This window comes from Bradysia coprophila, unplaced genomic scaffold (genome assembly GCF_014529535.1).
Source record: "Bradysia coprophila strain Holo2 unplaced genomic scaffold, BU_Bcop_v1 contig_50, whole genome shotgun sequence".
NCBI lineage: Eukaryota > Metazoa > Arthropoda > Insecta > Diptera > Sciaridae > Bradysia > Bradysia coprophila.
The window spans coordinates 1,046,572-1,071,143 of record NW_023503751.1 but is presented as its reverse complement, the minus strand read 5'-3'; the positions used below and the strand labels follow the sequence as shown (position 1 = coordinate 1,071,143).

The 24,572-nt window shown below is 39.6% G+C and overlaps 1 long non-coding RNA gene across 1 annotated transcript; it reads left to right on the top strand.

The window, feature by feature from the left end:
• The first annotated feature begins 15,887 nt into the window (after window positions 1-15,887).
• LOC119082942 lies at window positions 15,888-16,393 on the top strand. Its single transcript, XR_005088748.1, has 3 exons — window positions 15,888-16,026; window positions 16,084-16,199; window positions 16,324-16,393. It is a non-coding gene; the product is annotated as an uncharacterized LOC119082942 (long non-coding RNA).
• The last annotated feature ends 8,179 nt before the right edge of the window (window positions 16,394-24,572 follow it).

Sequence of the window (24,572 nt, the reverse complement as noted above, 5' to 3'; positions counted from 1 at the left end):
AGGGCTGCAAGCAGTTTTTGCTTGTAGGTCGGCCACATTTGAACATATTTCGTCTGTTTTAGCTTTATTAGATAGGTATTGACCGTACCAATCAGGGAAAATTGTATGAAATTATGTTCTCCGGAGCGTGAGCTAGGTCTCTTGGAGTGAGCTTTTATCTGGCTACTCGGAAGTACAGTGAACGTGGTGTATTTTGACAATATCTCGAGTAAATTTTGACCGAATTTCATGAATTTTTTTTTGTTTGAAAGGTATTAACGAATATAAAGCGTCAGTGCTATTTCCGGTCTCCTAACAAAATGGCTTCCGGCGGCCATATTGGATTTTATTAAAAGTGATATATCTTGGGGAAAATGGTACTTAGAGAGTTTATGTTAACATGGAAATAATTTGTTATGTGTGTGGAGTGTTTCAGGCATTACATATATGGACATCTATATATATATCTATATTCACCTATATTGAGCAATATACAGGCATGTAGAGCTATATAATAGCAAATTCATTTGTGGAATGTTTATTTACAGTGAAATATAGGTAAATAGGAGAAGATGGTGTTCCAGTGGAAGCCATTAAGCTGGGTGGAGACTCCTTATTAAAGGCAATCACGGCTTTGTTTAATCAATGCCTCCAATGGGAAGAAGTACCAGAAGCCTGGGAAAATGCGGTAATTACATTGCTGCATAAAAAAGGAGACATAACAAAGCTGGAAAATTACCGACCCATAAGCCTATTGTCAACACTCTACAAGTTGTTTATGAAAATCATTACGAAGAGGAACACTAACAAGTTCGACTTCTACCAACCTGTTGAACAAGCTGCTTTCAGATCTGGTTTCAGCACAAACGACCATTTGCAAGTGATGAGAACGCTTATTGAGAAGTGTCGTGAATACAACATCGACATAGTCTTGCTATTCATTGACGTCGAAAAAGCTTTCGATTCAGTGGAAACATGGTCGATATTGGACGCATTAGACGAATGTAGAGTAGACTCAAGGTACTCCAACACAATTCGATATGTGTACAAAAATGCTACTTCATGTATAAAACTTCATAAGAGCACGGAGAAATTCAGAATCGGCCGAGGTGTAAGGCAGGGTGACACCATTTCACCGAAATTATTCACGGCGATTCTGCAGAGTGTTTTTAGGAAGTTAAACTGGAGTAAAATGGGAATAAAGATAAATGGAGAGTACCTGAGCAATCTCCGCTTCGCTGATGACATTGTACCGATAGCAGCGAATCTAGGTCAGGCTCAGCATATGCTTCAACAGTTAAGTGAAGAGGCAAACAAAGTTGGCCTCAAGATGAACTTATCGAAAACAAAAGTCATGACCAACATCGGGGACGATAGAGAAATCAAAATTGGTGACACTGTCATTGAACGAGTCGACAGCTACGTATATCTAGGACATAAGCTGAAGTTAGGTCTGGACAACCAAACTGCAGAAATAAGACGTAGGATTGGTCTTGCATGGGCAGCGTTCGGAAAACTCAGACTAATTTTCAAAAGCAAAATGAATAATAGTCTGAAACGCAAAGTTTTCGACACTTGTGTCCTTCCAGTGCTCACTTATGGAGCGGAAACGTTAACTTTAACGAAAGCATCCGAAGAAAAATTGAGAGTGACACAAAGAGCCATGGAACGGAGTATGCTTGGAATAACACTCAGAGACAGAATGACGAATCAATGGATTCGACAACAAACCAGGGTCGTTGATGTCATGGAAAGAATAGCATCTCTGAAATGGAGCTGGGCGGGACATATTGCAAGAAGGACAGACGAACGTTGGACCAAAAAGATCATGAACTGGCGACCATATAAAAGACGAGCTATAGGTAGACCACCAGAGAGATGGACAAACGGAATTAAGAATATTGCAGGTACAAACTGGCAGCAAATGGCAATGGATCGTACGAAATGGAAAGAAGTTGGAGAGGCCTACATCCAGCAGTGGATAGAAACAGGCTGAAAAAGAAGAAGAAGAAGAAGAAGAAGATAGGTAAATATAGCGGTATATAGCTGTTTAAATAGGAATTTATGAAATTTGACTTCGTGCGGGGCTGTCTATATTGCCTCCGGCAATTTAATTGTATATGAAAACAAGGCAAAGAGTGGATAATGTAAGTGATTTAAAAGGAAGAATAGTTTTTCAGCAGAGAAGAAAATGAAGTAAGAGAAATGAAGAGTTTCACATGAAAGGCTTTTGATACGAATAGGTGTTTCGTACGGGTCGGCGTTAGCTATGTTTTTGTTTTGGTTTCTCCTGCAACGAATTTGGGTTTTTTCGTAAGTTGCGCTCCGATTTTTTCTGTTTTTCCATTGAAAAATGGCAATTTTTCCGTGTAATCATTCGATTCTTGTTCAAGTGAATGATTTACTGCTGGTCTCCGGAAGGACTCAACGGAAACGACTGATGAGAACTAGCCCACTCTAGTTTTGTGACCACCGTTGAGTTTCGAGGTCGAAACAGATCGCTTCTCTATATGCATTGCTTCACGCATCCCATGGGAGGGAAGAGAATCAAGTTCTCTGTTTGTTTTTGTTGTTTTATTTTAGCGATAAAACACTGAAAGAACATTTTAGTTCGATAATTCTGTCTTTTGTGTCGTTTATTCCATCTGGCGTTGCCGAAATGTAGGGCGTTTTGTGTCACATTTCTAAATCTTTCTCCCACAACAATACTTCTTTGCATTCTTTTCATTCAAACGACAAGTTCGAAGAACATCGTGTGCCATTGATGCTGTAATTCTTGTCTTCTTTAGCTGATGTGACAATCTTTTATTCTTTATGGTTTCCTTTTCGATCTTTGGTATTTCATATGACTTAACAGCGTTGAACTTATTCAGGGCAATAGTCTACAAACTGTCACCGCAATAACTGTAATCTCGATAATAACAAAATGTACCTTCGCTAAAAGCGTGTCGGCTATACAAGTTTTGTTTTTAAAGAATTGTCAGATGTTCAGGGTTCTCAGCCTAAGTGGTTCGGTTGTACTTGTTGGGGTCTGCTTTACCTGTAACAGCGTAAAATCTCAATGTTGAGTCTTCAACAGTGCTAGCTACCAGCTAGCTTACGATTTGTGGTTTTGGGGAAACGATTGAGAATAAACAGCTATTTCGGGCGTGTTGCCCTTTCAACTTCTCCATTTATTCTGAACAAACTGTTTTTCTTTTCACAAATCAGGGCCTATTCGATCTTCCATGCAATATTGATAGACACTCTGATTTGTCGTAATTGCAAGTGTAAACACTTCTGTTCGAGATCTAACATCCTGGCGCCACCGAGTGCAAAGCAATCAGCAGATAGTGTCAATCGTCAAAATTGTATTTCTTTTTTCTCTAATAATTTTTCATTTGTACTTTATCGATTTGCCAAAATGGCGTCCAGAAAACGAAAGCGAAACCCCAACGAAGAAGAAGAAACATCCAAAAGATATTCATTGCCAGATCGCTACCTCGTCGACATTCGAAAAGGTGTTGGTCAACAATTCCGCAAAGACAAAAAACCCAAAGGCAATGTAGCGGTGTACAATCGGTTGTTCACCACATTTTCATTCGACAACAACAACCCAACAACAACCACTACCTCATCAACACAATTCGTACTTTGAAACAGGAGACGGATGAATTGGAACGAATCGCCAAAGTATTCAAGAGCCACCTTGCGCTGTACTTACGGCGAAAAAGTCGTCCGTCCTCAGAAGTTTTAATGGAAACAGTGATTACATCTCTAATCAATACATCCAGAACCAACAACGCTACACGAATCATATTGCTGGCATTGGGTCTATACGGCCATGATCGCCAGCTTATCGTGGAAGTCCTGAAGCTGCACTCGAAAAATAACCTCCAGCGCCTCGTGGATATTTCAAAGAAAACAGCCCATTCATTCTTGCCACAATTGCCAGGTGACCTGAATGACACACTGTACGTTTTTGTTGCAATGTTGGGCCGGCTGGCCGTGACATTTGTAGTCTCAATGTCGACCTATGTGGCTGGTCGTGTAACGAAATTTGCAGAGCGTCAACCTGCAATCAAGCGAGATCGGATGCCTGTTATTTGTGAACGGTACAAATCTTCTACCAGGCTAATGACCGAATATTATCTGGTGGTCCCGTTGTTGAACGACGCCGCATTACAACTTATCAATAAAGAAGCAGGCGCTGACAGTGCGAATTTTATGTTTAATGCGACTGCAAACAGTGTACGGCGGTTAGACTTTGCAATCGGATCGCTCGAGGAATATCTGCACCGACCGTCTGACCATGTGGAACTACAAAGAAGTCTACCGACCGCAATGAATGAATTGGTCCTAAACACTTCGAGGAAGCCCACGCTGTCTGAAAACGAGTACTTAGAGAAGCGCCTCCGAGAATCTTTGTTCAAACTGGTGAACAAGATCAAAGAAACGGATCCACCGATGGAGTTGCCAGATTCAATTGGGTTACTTCGTGGGACAATTTCCATGGACCTCCGCCGACCAATGTGAAACATTTATACAAAGTGCACCGTGATGCTGGAGCGAAGGTGAAGAAGAAACCGAGGACGATGAAGAGGAAGTGGAAGAGTCAATTGCAGGGCCGAGTGGAATGGCAGGACGAGTCGTGCAAGGAGACGTTTCGAGCGATAGCGATGAAGAAGTTGACAAAGATGATGCTGGAACTGAATATGGTACTGGAACTGAAGATGGTGCTGGAACTGAAGATGATGCGGAGGATGAAGATCGTGATGAAGATGTGGAAGAAGCTGAAGAACGTACCGGTGCCGGTGATGGTGATGATGATGAAGAAGATGTCGACGAAGACGAAACATTACACGCTCCGATTCCTAAAAGAGCCCGAACTGCTTTGTCGGGCGATCCCGATCCCGAAGAGATTCCACATGAAGAACAGCCGACAGAAGAGAACGTCGACGGAATGAGACCTCTGTTTTTCTACAAACTTCCGGGTAATACAACGAAGCGATATGTCGGTGTGGTTCGAGGAGGGATTACCATGATGATTCTATCAAGAGCTGACACCAGAAATTATAGTCTGGCGATGAATGAAACTGAGTCAATCGACGAACTCAAATCAAACATGGCGGGTATCTGGCACCTGAAAGCAAACAACATCTGGTTGAAGAGCATGGATACATACTATCGGCAATATTGCCTAAAGCACATGATTCCGCATAACGATTCATCAAAAATAAAAACTATATAAGCGGACGCATTTAGGCGTCAATTTCATCCAGATGTTCATCCACACACACACACACACACACGTGTTCATCCACATATCAATAAAAATTCCTTATAATTAAGTGTTTAATTCTCCGCCCCAAAGTCCACAATTCTTAAGATCTGACTTAAGATTCAACACTCAATTACGTTTAACAGAGCACTGACATGCTGTACCAACACCAGCTTGACATTAACATTGAGACTTCATCAAGCATTGTCAAGTATCTGAGTGCGCATTCACGTCCTATTCCACTGTCTTCTTTATTAACTCTTTATTAATATGGGCCAAATGGGCAAATGCCCGTGGCGCCCGAAGTGGAGCAGAACAACATGGCGCTCGAGGTTCTTTAAAAAAATTTAGCTTTACTAAATTGGCGCCTATTTTTCCAATTGCCCGATGGCGCCCAAACGCTAAAAGCGGCACTGTGCAGTGATGTAAATGCTGTGTCCATCTTTATGGAAACGCAATAAGGTTCGTCCTTTATCGAACCTTTTGGTATCGAAGTACATTTCGATCAGTGATTATGACACCAACTGATCGCATTTGATGACAGTCTCTCGAATGGCTGAGGCGTATAGGAAGGTTGTATTTCGAGGCGAAGGGGAGTTATGTACTATTGCGTGTTGCACACAGAGCACGTATGCACTTTTTCCACAACAATTTATGTACTAATCATCATCATCATAGGGGAGCATAAAGCACCAACAAATTGGCTCCATCGCACACTGTTCAGCGCCAGGGCTTTTTATGCACTAATCGGTCTTGCCGAATTCGTAATAGGAGAATCGATATGACGGCACAACTTACGTAATATTTGCGTAATATTGTTTTCACAACGCAGACGAGAAAATTATTATATTACGTCCTTGTTCGGAACTTTTTTTACCAAGCTGGAACCGAAGACGAGGGATGCAACCGCACAGGACAAAATTCAAAATTTTAAACAATAGACGACTTGCATGGTCTTCTGGAAATATTTTATTATTGTTATTCGGGTTTCAGAACCCTTAAATACACAATCTTACACATCTCTTGAGTGAATTAGTATTTTAAATCAGCAATTTAAATTTTCCTAATTTGTCTACGTCATTATTCTCATTATTTGCGAGTATTTGTTTACATTCGAATAAGTATTTGTTAGTATTTTCGTTTTTGTATGTTGGTACGTAAATAGACGAACAACTAATGACGTAAGCGCAGCTTTTCGAGTGTGTTAGTGTATGTATTACATATGAACGACAGCACTAGTCTGACGTCATACTTTCCTCTGAAATTAATGTTCTTCATTAATTTAAAAAAAACCTAAAGAATATTTTGATAAGGTGTAGTGGTAGATTATGCTTATTTTAACATCAAATTTCATTTAAAAATGGTTCGTTATGATTTCACGATTATGAAACATGTCTATTACGTAAGTTATTTTACATGCTGCATGCGGCGAAAACCGTACTTTTCATGTTTCAAGTACTGTAAAGTCCATTACATAACTCGGGATAAAAATGAAAAGTCTCATTTTCGTGAGCTTATTGACCTCGGCTACGCCTCGGATCAACAAAATTCACACGAAAACTCCAATTTTCATCTTTTTATCCCTAGTCATTTAAAATACTATTTCTTACTACTTTACGGAAAGATTTGTTTCAAATGAAAACGCTTTTTAAATTACACCAAATTTCAATATTTATTGGCAATGTACGACCATTATCAAGCCTCTGACTCCTTTAAACTAATTACAAATCAAACTTTGCTCCTGAATTTATACAATTTTACATAAAAACGATCCATCAGAACAGTCGTAGCGTTTGCCTAGGGCCTATTATCGGCTTCAGTGAGAGGACCCAAATTATTTTTTTTTTCAACTATATTCAATTCGGCCTTTGACTACCTTCCAAATGAAACAAAAATTACGAAAAACGCATGAAATTGACTCGAGTTATATGTAAAATACACATAGGGCCCTTGTACCGGCCTTAGGCCAAGGACCCAAATTTAATTTTTTTTCAACCACATTCTATACGGCCTTCGATTACCTTCCAAATCAAACAAAAATTACGAAAAACGAATGAAATTTACTCGAGTTCTATGTAAAATACACAACACATAGGGCCCTAGTAACCTTCTTTCACAAAAGTCATGACCAACATCGGGGACGATAGAGAAATCAAAATTGTTGACACTGTCATTGAACGAGTCGACAGCTATGTATATCTAGGACATAAACTGAGTTAGGTCTGGACCACCAAACTGCAGAAATAAGACGTAGGATTGGTCTTGCATGGGCAGCGTTCGGAAAACTCAGACTAATTTTCAAAAGCAAAATGAATAATAGTCTGAAACGCAAAGTTTTCGACACTTGTGTCCTTCCAGTGCTCACTTATGGAGCGGAAACGTTAACTTTAACGAAAGCATCCGAAGATAAATTGAGAGTGACACAAAGAGCTATGGAACGGAGTATGCTTGGAATAACACTCAGAGACAGAATGACGAAACAATGGATTCGACAACAAACCAGGGTCGTTGATGTCATGGAAAGAATAGCATCTCTGAAATGGAGCTGGGCGGGACATATTGCAAGAAGGACAGACGAACGTTGGACCAAAAAGATCATGAACTGGCGACCATATAAAAGACGAGCTATAGGTAGACCACCAGAGAGATGGACAAACGGAATTAAGAATATTGCAGGTACAAACTGGCAGCAAATGGCAATGGATCGTACGAAATGGAAAGAAGTTGGAGAGGCCTACATCCAGCAGTGGATAGAAACAGGCTGAAAAAGAAGAAGAAGAAGGACCTTTCACTTATCAGGCCCTAACTCACGGTCCACTCACCTGATTTAAAAAAAACTTTTCTTTCCTGGATTGGTATTGACAATACCTTTCATTTGCCGTGTCATTTACATTTCCAAAGTTTATTTTGCCATAAATATCACCAAAAGACCTTAAATCACTTATGTGGCCCTAACTCACGAAGGGCTGACCCTAATATGCCCATCTTCGAACTTAGCCTCACTATTTCAACTACCTTGTAGGGGAAAAAAATCGGATTTGATTTACACAAGATATCGACGTGACGGACAGACACAATTTTTATTGCGGATTCGTCATCTATGAACATAGGCAAACACTTTGCCCTTACCGTCTGCTTCAAATTCCATCAATTACACACGGCATCGTAATCCTATAAGTCCCCTTTGTACTTCGTACGGGGCTAAAAACGAACATTCTACACTCTTCTACAATCAAGCGAAGTCCCTTGTCTGTGCTACAAATTACTGGTACTTTCTACATTAGAAAACACTTGTCTCTTCGTTCGTAGCCTACTGTTCGGCGTTTATGTACACTGCTTCCATGTAATCAATTTTGTATTCGTCACTGTACGGTCTTAAAATAGATAACTGGTCGTCAGTGATTTCATGATTGTGACTCAGTGCTGCTACTGCTGATCCATTTTCGTCTTCGTTAATCCAGTCGGCCATATGTTCACCAAACCTGGTTTTTGCTCGTCTCATTGTTCTACCTATATACCGGTAATATCACAACCCTCTTGGCATTTTACTTGGTAAATTCCGACTACAAGACGACTACAAGAGTCCAACGGTTCTCGACAATGTTTATGGTTCCCCTAACAACTTTGTTGTCCCCATCGATTTGTACATCAATACAATTTCTTCCAAACTCCTATCGAATCACTGCAATTTGATTTAATAACATGAAATTTCCGTTCATCAACTTTCAACATTTAAATCAAACAAACAACCGAGTTGAAAACTTTTATTCCCTTGATTGAGTGTATAAACGACGTTGCAATGAATCGTAGTAAATTTGTTGGATTTTCCGGTTTATTGATTCTGTTACTCGATAAAATTGGTGATTCACATGGATTTTATGCGGGTAATTCATCAATTTCCAACTGTACAACGCCGAATCTCAAACCGTGGATGTATTTCCCATTTGGTGTGTGCCTTCATTTGATTGCAAATGATCGATCGTCGTCGATTTGCCACAAACAGTTAATCGATTCGCTCACTGAGAATGGAGTGACGATTTACCAGAAATCGTTGATTTCCATGAAAAATCAAAATATTTTGGATCGAACAAAAACAAATTGTGAATCCTATTTGCTAGTCATGGAAAACCATCAAGAATGGTTCGATGACATCATCAACCAGCCGCGAATATTTTTCCCATTCTCACGCCTCTACCTTTTATCGTTCAATGTTAACGACACCAATCTGATCAATGGCAATTTAACCGAATACCTGTACCGGAATGCACTTTTCGGATATTATTTTCATTTGGATGGCAACGACCGGCAAGTGATATCGGTACACGATATGTTGAACAATTTGACAACTGAAAGTCGTCCAAATCACACCGACATCGGTCATCCTTTGCTTGACACAAACGTTCAACACGGAGAATTCAACGTTAGTACTTTTGATTGCCCTCCGCACATTTTTCACGCGGACGAAAAGGAAAGACAGTAAGTATTTTAGGGAATGATACTGATATAGATGGTTAGAGTGCAAGAGGTTTTAAACTCATTTATTCAGAATAATGCTCCAATGAATTAGAGATCGAGATGATTCGTTCCAGGTTCTATGTGTATCTTAGTTCTACATTGACCTGAACATGAAAAACTTCAGCTTCGTGTTCAACCGGAATGAACCTGGTTTTGTTTAGTTCAAATGTTAACCTAAAAATTGCAGTTAAGACCTCAGTTGTCAAGCACTTCACGCCCTTTCACGCACAGAAGTGCGTTTAATATATCACTTCGCGAGCTGTCAACTTCTGGGAATTGGACGTTTGGCAGTTTATAGGAAAAATCTGAATTGACAAAAAACACAAAATCAAGTTGGACAATACGTGGGGGATCATTCATAAATTGCGCACTCAACAAATTCGAAATTTCAGACCGCCGCGTCCTCCAAAATGTATGAAACGGCCGTTTTGTTCAGAACCCGCTCGCCCTATAGTGAGTTCGTAATTTGTGAATAGGCGCGCGTTAGGTAGCGCCCGTGACGCGAGTCCAATTACAAGATTTTTTTTCTCAAAAAGCAGTGTTTGTCGTACGCTATGGAAACACAGCCACATGTAAACAAATTAGGCCTCACGCAAGTCCCTGTGTATACTAAGAAAAACAACTACAACTAAAAGAAATAAAAAAAAAGATGCGAGACAAGTGGTAGAGATGAGTAAGCCGCCCGCAGCCCATGCATTATGCCCGGGCATGGGCGTTATGGGCTTCAAAATTCGCGGGCGATGGGCAGGGCATGGTCACTTTCATAAAACGCGGACGCCCACCAAACTAGGACTTTTCATCATACTTCTCAACAAAATCATAAATAAAATTGATTACAGTTTTTAACATTCAAAAGTATCGACATATTATACATTTCTTATTTCTCCAACTCCAACTTCTCTCATTTCTCCATATACTTCTTATGAGAGAAATGAGAGAAGTAAGCAAAATAAGAAATTTATAATATGTCGATACTTTTGAATGTTAAAACCTGTAATTTTCAACGAAAATTATTTACAGCTATTCATAAAACGTGACGAGTGAAGACAGGGGGAGGGGGAGCGTTACGCGAAGCGTGACGTCACGTTTAAAAAAATTAAGAATCGACTGATATTAAGTTTAATTAGTCATTTCTACGCACAAATTAAAACAGACAATTTTTATAGATCCGTCAGCGACGTTCGTACACTACACTAGGCATGTCGTCCGTTGAAAAATTTGGTATGATTGGTTGTTGTTTAAAACGATTCACATTTTATATGCTACTTCAATTTTTTTGAAGGAAGGGAAGTACTCGAAACGTGACGTAGTTGTTAGGGGGGGTAGCGTGAATATGACACTGCGTGACAAGGGGGGAGGGGGTTGTCGAAAATTCGATAAAATAGCGTGACGTCATATGGGAACAGCCCCTAATGGAATGGTTAATGGCAAACAAAATACCGAGAGCACTAGCACAAGCATACGTAGAAATGACTAAGCCATGCATGAACCAAAACATTTTCCAGTTTAGAGGGGTGTGGTACATTCAATTCGAAGGAACGAGCGTCGGAAGCTCATTGTCGAGTTTCGTAGCCGAAGTGTTCATGTGTCGTTTCGAAATGACAATGAAGAGTAACCCGCGTTTTCCAAGGTTTTACAGACGATACATCGACGACATATTCGCCATCCATAATGCCAGGTTTTTCGAAATAGTAAGAGAAATGTTCGAGAATTACATGGACTAGAGATGTGCGGGCCGCCCGAAAATGTCGGGCCGCCCGGTTTTTTATCCGGCCCGACCGGGCCTGGGCCGGGCGGGCTTCAAATCTGTCGGGCCGAGCTTGGACCGGACCTAAAAAACCAAATTTTTGACCCGATTTTCAAAGTTTCGCGCACTTTTTAGCCCCGTACGAAGTACAAAGGGGCTTATAGGATTACGATGCCGTGCGTAATTGATGGAATTCGAAGCAGACGGTAAGGGCAAAGTGTTTGCCTATGTTCATAGATAACGAATCCGCAATAAAAATTTTGTCTGTCCGTCTGTCCGTGTGTCACGTCGATATCTTGAGTAAATCAAATCCGATTTCAAAATTTTTTTTTTCCCTGAAAGATAGTCAAAATAGTGAGGCTAAGTTCGAAGATGGGCATATTTGGGTCGGCCCTTCGTGAGTTAGGGCCGCCTAAGTGCTTTAAGGTCTTTTGGGGATATTTACGGCAAAAAAAAAGGTTGGAAATGCAAATGAAACGGCAAAAGATAGGTATTGTCGATACCGATCCAGGAAAAAAAAGTTTTTTTAAATCGGGTGAATGGACCGTGAGTTAGGGCCCCAGAAGTGAAAGGCTACTCGGCCCTAAGTGTATTTTGCATATAACTCGAGTAAATTTCATCCTTTTTTCGTAATTTTTGTTTCATTTGAAAGGTAATCGAAGCCCGAATATAATGTGGCGAAAAACGTTTTAAATTTGGGTCCTTGGACTGAGGCCGCTCCTCGGCCCTAAGTGTATTTTGCGTATAGATCGAGTAAATATCATCCAATTTTGCTAGTTTTTGTCTTATATGAAAGGTAATTGAATACCGAATAGAATGTGGTGAGAAAAATGTTTGAAATTTGGGTCCTTGGACTGAGGCCGCTCCTCGGCCCTAAGTGTATTTTGCATATAACTCGAGTAAATTTGATCCGATTTTCCTAAATTTTGTTTCATTTGAAAGGTAATCGAACACCGAATAGAATGTTGTTGAAAAAAAAAAAAATTGGGTCCTTGGATTAAGGCCGCTACTCGGCCCTAAGTGTATTTTGCATATAACTCAAGTAAATTTCATCCCTTTTTCCTAATTTTTGTTTCATTTAAAATGTAATTGAACACAGAATAGAATGTTGTTTAAAAAAATCAAAATTTGGGTCGTTGGACTAAGCCCGCTACTCGGCCCTAAGTGTATTTTGCATATAACTCGAGTAAATTTCATCCGATTTTCCTAATTTTTGTTTCATTTGGAAGGTAATCGAAGGCCGAATAGAATACTGTTGGAAAAAAAAAATTTGGGTCGTTGGACTAAGGCCGTAACTTGGCCTTAGGCCTCTCAATAAATTAAAATTTTAGGTCAACTTGAAATTTGTGTTACATTTGAAAGGAACGTCGTATGGGGCTTCGTAATTGCGCTATGCGCAATTTCTAAGATGTACACATTTCATAATAATTTGACTTCAGCTACGTTTACGGGTGCAATAGGTCTACGGTCAAAGTAGGGTGACAGACGCACTAGAGTCACGTACGCAATAGATATACGGGTTCGTACGGGGCTCAGTCGCAGCAAACGCTCCGACTGTTCTGATGGCTCGTTTATATGAAATTTGCTTTCGGGCCGCCCGAAAATGTCGGCCCGTCCGAGTTTTTATCCGGCCCGATCGGGCTTGGGCCGGATGGGCTATAAATACGTCGGGCCAGTTCGGGCCGGGCTTTAAAAATGAATTTCGGACCGGGCTTCGGGCCGGACGGGCTTCAAAAAAACATCGGCCCGCACACCTCTAACATGGACTCAATCAAGAAAGATGCCGTTAAATTCACCGTAGAAAGACAAAAAGATGGTAAACTACCATTTCTGAGCATCATGTGTGAAGTAGTAGAGGGACGTATTGAAATCGATGTGTACAGGAAACCTTCAAGCACAATGAGAGCCATAACCAGCGACTCATTTCACGACTACCGGCAGAAAATGGCAGCATATCATTCACGAAAAATCGCGAAACAAATTGAAACAGCGTACCAAACACATGGCTTAGAGATGGTTTCCCGAAATGACGGCTCCCTAAAACAGCTTCTAGGCACAATTAAGGATAAACCGTTAGATCTGCACAAATCAGGCGTGTACGAAATACAGTGCGGATGCTGCGGAAGATCATACATAGGCCTAACAGTGAGAAAATTGTTTGAACGCTTCAACGAGCACATAAAATCAGCGAGATGGAAGAAGAAAACCGCCGTATGGAAACACAATTTCATCACACAACACGAAGTTAACATAAGCGAACTGAAACTCATGCAACCCATTGCGACCAAATGGAAAGTCGAGTACTATGAAGCAATTCATATTCGCCCCTTTGTTTGTTTATATTCGAATTCATAATTTTTGCGAATATAACGAAATGAAAGGAAAACCAAAAGATTTACAATTCGGCCGATTTCTGTACACATAGTTTGTGGGCTGGGCCAGTGCCCATGGGCATTTTACTTGCGGTCATTAGGCCGGGCATTGGGCTTTTTCTCTCAAATTATGGGCATATTGGGCACAAAAATTTGCTATGCCCACCCATGCACGTGGCAGATGTTAAGAAATTGTTTATGAATGGCATTCAAAAAGAAGAGTGATGAATCATCTGCCACATGTGACGCAAACTTTTTGTTCTTACAGTTTTTGCGTACAAGCGTCACTTACTAGGATATCGGTTGTTTTGGAAAAAGGACCTGCGTCACTTTTTGCTCTTTTATATTTTTAGCCCCGTACGAAGTACAAAGGGGCTTATAGGATTATGATGCCGTGTGTAATTGATGGAATTCGAAGCAGACGGTAAGGGCAAAGTGTTTGCCTATGTTCATAGATGACGAATCTGCAATAAAAATTTTGTCTGTCCGTTTGTCTGTCACGTCGATATCTTGAGTAAATCAATTCCGATTTCAAAAAAAATTTTCCCTGAAAGATAGTCGAAATAGTGAGGCTAAGTTCGAAGATGGGCATATTTGGGTCGGCCCTTCGTGAGTTAGGGCCACCTAAGTGATTTAAGGTCTTTGGTGATACTTATGGCAAAATAAACGATGGAAATGTAAATGACACGGCAAATGATAGGTATTGTCAATACCAATCCAGGAAAAAAAAGTTTTTTTAAATCGGGTGAGTGGACCGTGAGTTAGGGCCTCACAAGTGAAATGCTACTAGGGATCTATGTGTATTTCACATATAACTCGAGTAAATTTCATTCGTTTTTCGTAATTTTTGTTTCATTTGGAAGGTAATCGAAGGCCGAATAGAATGTTGTTGAAAAAAAAATTAAATTTGGGTCCTTGGCCTAAGGCCGCTACTAGGGCCCTATGTGTATTTTACATACAACTCGAGTAAATTTCTTCCGTTTGTCGTAATTTTTGTTTGATTTAGAAGGTAATGGAAGGCCGAATAGAATGTTTTTGAAAAAAAAATGGGTCCTTGGACTAAGCCGCTACTAGGGCCCTATGTGTATTTTACATATAACTCGAGCAAATTTCATCCGATTTTTGTAATTTTTGTTTCATTTGGAAGTTAATCAAAGGCCGAATAGAATGTTGTTGAAAAAAAAAATTAATTTGGGTCCTCGGACTAAGGCCGCTACTATGGCCTTATGTGTATTTTACATACAACTCGAGTAAATTTCATCCGTTTGTCGTAATTTTTGTTTGATTTAGAAGGTAATGGAAGGCCGAATAGAATGTTTTTGAAAAAAAAATGGGTCCTTGGACTAAGCCGCTACTAGGGCCCTATGTGTATTTATACTCAATAAATTAAAATTTTAGGGCGATTTGAAATTTTTGTTTCATTTGGAAGGAACGTCGTACGGGGCTTCATAATTGCGCTATCCGCAATTTCTAAGCTGTACACATTTCATAATAATTTTACTTTAACTACATTAACCGGCGCAATAGGCTTACGGTCAAAGTAGGGTGACAGACGCACTAGGGTCACATACGCAATAGATATACGGGTTTGTACGGGGCTCAGTCGCAGCAAACGCTCCGACTGTTCTGATGGCTCGTTTTTTAATAACTGATACCATTTTCAACAGAATCGACGGCCTTGAATACCGGTTTTTAACTCATGTGCTGAAGAAATGGAAGGTACGATTTCTGTTCCAGAACGAATCTATAATCCCATACAACCCATTTGGCTCAATGTTTGGCCAATTAGCTGAAGAACGTAGCAATGTCGCTGCATGTGGAATTTGGCAGTCTACAATCCATTCCAACAAAGACTTAACGTCGTATTTCGACTACAATTGTAATACCTGGATAGCGCCGAAACCCCGAAAACTGGACCCAGCATCTCTGGTTTATTTGACACTTAGCACACCAGTTTGGGGCGTATACGTTTCCTGTTTCGTTTGTACTGCCATTCTGCTGACGATCATATCGAAAATCGAGGAGTACATTCGGAACACCAAAATTGCGTCGTCGACGTTTGGTCGATCTTTTCTGGAAGCAACAAATGCAGCCACATCTCATGGAATTACAAATTTGCCCAATCAGATTTCCGTTCAATTTCTTCTTATCAGGTAACGCCGAATGTCAAATGTTTTGAGGCGCGGCGCTGAAGTATAATTTTTTTGCAGTTGGCATCTACTGAATCTCCTGGTGGGAGCTGGTTACACGACGATATACACTTCGCGTTTAACGAAACCTGGCTATACAAAACCAGTTGATACTTTTGAGGACTTTGCTGAGCAAGGTAAGGTCAATCTGTTGAATCTGTCTGCTGGCTAGCAGGATTATAGGAAGAGAACTGACACAACCGGCATACTGGCACTTTATTAATATGTTAAAAGTAATCGAAATATTTTTGAAATCGTAAGGAATTTCCTGGATAACGAGACACGAGTACGACTCAATAACGGACTCGTTGAAGGACTCGACAAGACCAGCGTTCCGAACCATGTACAATACACTGCAAATGGAAAATAGCGAAGAACAACTGGTCAAAAGTCTTCGAACCGGTCATTATGGCGTCTTTATGTCAATTCGTTCGAACAAATATCCCGTCGATATTGAGCGCATCACTCATCCCAGTGCAGCGGGCATTTGGAATTTATTTCGATTTATGAAGGTTTGCTTCTACAGCCACTTCTCGGTGTTCGCTTTACGTAAACACTCTCCGTACACGGTCCTGTTTAACGGCCACATGAGAAGGTAAAATTCTATTTTCCCTTGGAAGACCACAACGATACCACCATCTTTGTTCTGTTGAAGTAGATACCAAGAGTGTGGCCTTATTAAGCATTGGTACGAAGAATTGTACAGAAAAAATGAATTGATGGACACGTTATTCGAGACGCATCCAAGAGATAACGATGAACCGAAATTGTTAACATTGTGGGATATGAGGGGAGCGTTTTTTGTCTTATTAACGGGACTTTTCATTGCCATTTTAGCTTATTTGTGTGAATTTAGTTTCATGGAGCTGAAAAAAGTTTTAAGCTGGAATCGAACTACGTTCGTTTAAGAAAAGCTTTCCATTTTGTGTCCGTTTGCATGACAGCTGTCAATTAAACAAAAGAAAAATTGACCAACGATTCACCGCTGTTTGGTTGACAGTTCTCTATCTAAAAATTTAATTTTTATCCACCGGAAACGTTGAAACTGAACCGATGAACCGTTTCCTGTGCGGATTCCAGCTTATCCAGTTAAAAAGTTTCGAGCATCAGGATGAGCATTCTGCAAGAATTCTCTAAATCGACCACCAATCGAAATTCAAGCGTTCACCCATTTCAAACAACTATGGCTGTTTGGAAAGCTTGGATTCTTCTGAGGATACTAGTTTTTCCCTAGGGCACTTTGGTTTTGCCTGTAGTGCAGGTGTTGCTGGAAAAAAATCGGTTCCAATTAATGTGTCCATTCCACTCAACAAAAAGTACTCCGTGAGAGAGCCGCGAGAGAGCAAACTCCAATAAACAAAGAAAAAATTGATAAAAAAATCAATTTTGTCTCTCACAGGTGTAAAGTTTCCCTCTTTAGGGGTTTACCTAGGGCTTACGCCTCTCTTCAGCCTCTTCCTGTAGTTCCTAAGAAACTTTTTGCGGCGCAAAAGCGATTCTATTATCGAACTGAGGGAAGGTCTTAGTGAAAATAATGAAGCGAAATGACTTCTGACCTTGACCTTGAAATTTTGAAATGACGAACTTAACCTAAAAAAACTGATCTTACATCTACTTGACGGCCTTAAAATTATGTAACGGTCTTAAACTAAATTGACGATTTATTTGCTTGAAATCCCTACTTAGTCTATGCGCATAGAAAACACTCTATAGAGTATACTCACGGTGGATCTCATCCAGAATGTCCAAAATGACGGATATCCGACCACGTCTCAACAGGGGAAGGGCAATGCTTGGTTGGGTAGGCAGGAACAGAATGAAAAAAAGGAAATTCAGTCCAGACTATCACTTAGTCACACAGTCTTAGCACATCGTTTTCTCTTATTTATCACTTCAAACCAGCTCACAGTTCGTATTAAGTCATTTGTCTTAACATCACGTAATTGTATTAGAAAATAATTACGAACCGGCCGATAAATAAAATCACCAAAATTGAACAGGCAAAAGTTTTCTATTTTATGTTACTTTCCTCGGGTCAAAAAAAAACTTTTCAATACCAGTAAATCGTGAACCACTTTTGGGTCATTCATTAATCATTAATCAAAAAACCACACCAGGAAAATTTACTTTCTGCTGTTGCGGATGACGCCGCATAAGTATTTTAGAGATAATTTGTACAAGGACGGGTATAGTTCTTGTTTGTCGTACCAATGTTTGCAAAGACCAATTTTTCCGCTTTCAGGAACAACCACAAAACTGTTCAGGTATTGTTGCACTTCATCCAACGGTGATCGCATACGATCACTGAAATTTGAATTGCTGAAGTCGTCGATTATCCGCGACTCTAAAGAAACTTTTCGTTTTTTTTTTGATGGCGGTTGATAGTCGACTTCTTCATTTGTTTCATCGGGACTTCTTTGACTTCTTTGCGTATTTCGTTAATCAAGCGTTGTCCGTCTTCGAACATATTTAATCTCTTCAATTTTGGATGAAAACGAGCCATCAGAACAGTCGGAGCGTTTGCTGCGACTGAGCCCCGTACAAACCCGTATATCTATTGCGTACGTGACCCTAGTGCGTCAAAAGTCCTAAAGTAAAATTATTATGAAATTTGTACGAATTTGTACGCAATTACGAAGCCCCGTACGACGTTCCTTTCAAATAAAACAAAAAATTCAAATAGCCCTAAAATTTTAATTTATTGAGTAAAAATACACATAGGGCCCTAGTAGTGGCCTTAGGCCAAGGACCCAATTTTAGTTTCTTTTCAACTACATTCTATTCGGCCTTCGTAATCATATAAGCCGCTTTGTACTTCGTACGGGGCTAAAAACGGCTTTTTTTTAAAGTCGTCTAAGACCCATTTTTCTTTCAAATATGAAAGCCCATGTTGCTTCATTTCAATTATTGCTGCAGAATCATCACGCGTGACTGTCAAATGTTCATCCAACTCAATGCGATGTAAAGCCACATAATATATGGTTGCAGTTTTCTTTCCCTCAAAGTGCAAAGTTGCCGCTAGAAACGGTTCCAGGAATTCCGTCAATTCGTTTAGTAAGTTATTGTCGATTTCGGTAAGCAATGAAGTTTTGTTTCTTGACGACAGATATTCCATTAAATAGTCGGTCTCTTGGGCTTTCTGAACTGACTCCAGCATAAATAAAGTAGCATTCCACCGAGACTGTACTTCGGATCTCAATCCGCTTGGAAGATGACGTTGTATGTTCGATTTCTTAATAGATTTTACAAGGCGACGACAGTTTTCCAAGAGGGCATTTATCGGATTCTCGTCATCGATTTTATTTAGCATTTCGTCGACCGTATTTTTCAGAATGTGTGCTGCACAGTTTAATCTGTGAGCATAATCCTTCAACGCTGCGATGATTTCCGATCCACGGTCAGACATGAAAGTTACGTTGTTGATATCGATGTCATAAGCATCCAGCATATTAATGATTTCAATATGAATGTTCGCAACTCATCCAATTCTTTCACGCATCACGTGTCTTCATTCAGAACCCCATCTTTTATGTAGTGAACATTCATGCCAATGTAGTGACACTTTGTTATATCTTCTGTCCAAAGATCCAAAGTTATCGACAGTCCTTGCGATTGAAGTTCGACAATTTTTGATTTTAAAATTGTTCTCTTCGTTTCGGCATCTCTGCAAACCAATTTAGAAATTGTAGTGCGATGCGGTAAAATATCTTCGGCCTTAATAGCGCCGTATCGGTGTCCAACAGAGATTAACTTATTAGCTGAAGCTTGGAAACCAGGGCATGTGGTGGTGTCTGAAATACTCAAAATGATTCATCCTGAACAGCTACGTTCCATTTAGAACTTACCTGATATTCAAAAACTCAAGCGAAAGAAATGTGTGCTAAAATTTAATATACATTTTCATAGCAATGAAATCGTTTTCGATAAAAGACAAAATTTGTAATTCTCATAAAAAGCCTCTACATCCACAACCACAAAGAGGCTACATCAGTTAAGGGCTGCGAGGTTTTGTTTTTGTTAAGAAATATTTACGCCAAAATATTAAGCAGAGCAGCAGTACCTAGCCCTACTTATGACAAGAGACAAGTATATTGTTGTCTCAATAGATTAAGATTGGCTCATGTTGTGTGTATTAAACAGTAGGTGGAAGCACCGCCCTTCGTTTTGGAGAGGAGGCATGATGTGTGTTAATTAAAACACACAACTCATACAGTAGATGTGATAAATCGAATAAAGTTGTTTTTGAGGAATTTGGCATTATTCAATCATGTGTGTAAAAATCTAAAATTTCGGTTCGGACTCATCTCTGTATGAAACGATTTACTGTAGAGTCTTTGAACTCTTATAAACTAACTTTCATCGCTTTCATCTTTTCATTTCTTTTGTAGGAGAAAGCGTTCTCATCGCGCACTAAAACGGCTTTAAATCGTTATAAAAATTCACTTAAGGCCCGTCATTGGGAAGTGACAGGACAGTTTCCCGAAAATGTATGGAAAATTTTATCACAAAAAATTCGCCGAAAAGATTCAAAGAAACTCACCTCTTATGCTTTCCATTGTATTCGTGCACCGTCTCTTTATGTCCCCAAGGCATATTTAAACACTAAAACACTTTTTACTCGATGCAAAAACAAAAAGTTTTTTTTTGTTTTGTCGCGATAAAACACAGAAAATATTTCGACACAACTGTGACACTCCGCTATTATAAGGACTAGAATGAATGTTTGCTGTGTTCACTTCGGCAGTAAAATATTTTCATTCAAAAAAGTGTCCGACACTTCAACGATGGTAGACATTTATTAAAATTGTAACCTCTCCCACTTCTTTAGTAAGCTAACAAGACTTCGCTGAGTCTAATTATGCCACCTCTTCGAACAAAAATATCGGCTGAGGTCGAATAATTCTCCGCTGAGCTTTAACAAACCTCCGCTGAGCTCTAATAATTCTCCGCTGAGCTTTGACAAACCTCTAATGAGTTCTAATAATTCTCTGCTAGGCTTCAGTAAGAGTCCGTCAGGCCTTAGCACGTTGTAGTAAGGCAATGAAGCTAAGCGAACACTCAATAAGCATCAGCGGATACCTATTGCTATGATTTAATAAGACTCCACTTAGCTTTGGCAGATCTCCACTGAGTGTCCGATTAGCTCCATTAAGCCTTTCTGAAACTTCCTTAGGCCTAACGGACACTTCCTGAAGCCTAGCGGAGAATTATTAGAGCTCAGCTGAGGTTTGTTAAAGCTCAGCGGAGAATTATTCGACCTCAGCCGATATTTTAATTCAAAGAGGTGGCATAATTAGACTTCGCGAAGTCTTCTTAGCTTACTAAAGAGGAACGAACATTTATTTACGCTCAGCGCAGTCTTACGAGAGGCTAAATTTTTAATAAATGCTCTCCCATCGTTGAGAGAATGTCCGATGAGCTCTCGTAAAGCTTTAAAAAATGGTCGATGAGCATTATTAAATGTATACGCAACCCTTTGTCAACCGTTTGTTGATTGTTTTTAAATGTCCGACACTTTTTTGAATGAAAATATTTTACCACCGAAGTGAACACAGCAAACATTGATTCTAGTACTTATAGTAGCGGAGTGTCACAGTTGTGTCGAAATATTTTCTGTGTTTTTGTCACGACAAAACAAAAAAAAACTTTGTTTTAGCATCGAGTAAAAAGTTCACATATGCCTTGGCGACCTAAAGAGACTATGCCCGAATACAATGGAAAGCATAAGAGGTGAGTTTCTTTGAATCTTTTCGGTGAATTTTTGTGATAAAATTTTACATACATTTTCGGGAAACTGTCCTGTCATTTCCCAATGACGGGCCTTAAGGCTAAACTTATTTGCTAACGAACTGCCACCGCAGTGCTATTTTCCCTAATTTATGATCGCTAATCCCGTACTCTAACTTTAACGAAAGCATCCGAAGATAAATTGAGAGTGACACAAAGAGCCATGCACGGAAAATTCGGCAAATTCGACATTTGTTGTGTGCTGCATATATTTGCTGCAGGCTGAATAATGTTCCCGTGTGTTGTATTACAATAAACATGTAATATGAATATTTTCAAAATATAGTTCCGGCAACAATATTATTCAGCTCGTAGGAATATTGTGAGGTTCCCAGGTATATATTTGCTGTGTGCTGAATTATATCTTCAAATTAGTTGTGGGATGTATTACTTAACTTTACCTGCATGCCGAATATTGACTAAATGGTACTATCGAACTATACCTGCATGCTGAATATTGACTAAATGAATAAAGTCGTCTGTATTTAGAATGGACTATGCAGCAATAAATTTATTGTTTTAATGAAATAAAACGAAGATCTCAAGAACATACGCATAAAGATGATTATCAAATCTAATTTTATTCCTTCATTTAAAGTTATTTCTATTTTTACCGAATTAATATGCAATGATAATGTTACATTTATGTATTTCAATAGAAATTTTGACGAACGAACTTTTAAATCCATTTTCGGTGTTAAAGGCTTTTGAAATGTTAACAGAAATAGTTGGTGGTATTCAGCGTAATAGATGCTCACTATTAATGTGAACAGTTTTTTTGTAGAACGATTGAAACAAGGCATCAGAACAGTCGGAGCGTTTGCTGCGACTTAGCCCCGTACGACCCGTAATCCTATTTCGTCCGTAACCATAATACGTCCGTAGCCGTAATACGCCCGGAACCCTAATACGTCTACAACCCTCTAATGCGTCTGTTACCAAAATGCAAGTCAAGTTCAGCATGGTCAAATTTACTGAAAGTGTTCATTTTTTAAATTGCGCATAGCGCAATTACGAAAGCCCGTACGAAGTACCTCTCAAATAAAACCAACAATTTACGACATTATTTTAGAAACCCAAAATTTTTTGCCAACTTTCCGTTGGGTATTCAATTACCTCTCAAATGAAACAAAAACTAGCAAAATCGGTTGAGATTTACTCGATTTATGTGCAAAAAGCACTTAGGGCCGAGTAGCGGCCTTAGTGCAAGGGCCCAAATTTGAAACTTTTTTCGCCACGTTATTTTCGGTATTCAATTACCTTCCATAAAAAACTAAATCTAGCAAAATCGGATGAGATTTACTCGATTTATGTGCAAAAAACACTTAGGGCCTAGTAGCGGCCTTAGTCCAAGGGCCCAAATTTGAAACTTTTTTTGCCATCATTCTATTCGGCATTCAATTATCTCTCAAATTAAACAAAAACTAGCAAAATCGAATGAGATTTACTCGATTTATGTGCCAAAAACACTTAGGGCCGAGTAGTGGCCTTAGTCCAAGGGCCCTAATTTGAAACTTTTTTCGTCACGTTCTTTTCGGTATTCAATTACCTTCCATAAAAAGCTAAAACTAGCAAAATCGGATGAGATTTACTCGATTTATGTGCAAAAAGCACTTAGGGCCGAGTAGCGGCCCTAGTCCAAGAGACCAAATTTGAAACTTTTTTCGCTACGTTCTTTTCGGTATTCAATTATCTCTCATACGAAACAAAAACTAGCAAAATCGGATGAGATTTACTCGATTTATGTGCAAAAAACACTTAGGGCCGAGTAGCGGCCTTAGTCCAAGGGCCCAAATTTGAAACTTTTTTCTCCACGTTATTTTCGGTATTCAATTACCTTCCATAAAAAACTAAAACTAGCAAAATCGGATGAGATTTACTCGATTTATGTGCAAAAAACACTTAGGGCCAAGTAACGACCTTTGAGCCCTCCCAACAAGCCCACGTTGCATCTTACCCAAAAACAATGTTCAGCAACTTTGTTCTACTCGTCAATACCTTTCATTTGATATATCACAAGGAGCTATTGCGTATTTCGGTAGATATCGTCGAAAGACTGAAAAACACCTATAGGGCCCTAGCTCTGGAGGGGCCGACCCTACCATGCCCATTTTCGAACTTGGCCTTACTTTTGTCGATACCAATCGGGGAAAAAAAGAATTTTGAAAAAAGGTTGTGATTTGCTCAAGCTAGAGGGGTCACAGACGGACGGACGGACGGACGGACGGACATTTTTTTTATTGCGGATTCGTCATCTATGAACATAACTAAATGCTTTGCCCTTACTGTCTGCTTCCAATTCGACGTGTTACAAACGGCATATTAATCTTATAAGCCCCCAGTACTTCGTACCTCTAATTCAGAACCAGGCTCAGAATTAAAATAATAATATCCGATGACATTGCTTAGTGGGGAGAAGTACTACATTTCATAGAAAATAAATTCAATTAAATGTTGTTGCATAACCCATTCTAAATACGGACGACTTTATTCATTTAGTCAATATTCAGCATGCAGGTATAAATATGCCTGTGTGCTGCATAAAGCAAAGTAACAACGGTTCGAAATAAGACTGCCACTATATGCAAGCAGTATAGCAGCAGTGGTAAAGTCGTTGGCAGTCAGAAACTGAGGTTAAGCATCGATGGTCGCGGTCCGTACTTGGGTGGGTGACCGGAAAAAACGTAAGCAAAAAAATTCTGTTAGCAATTTAATATGATGAA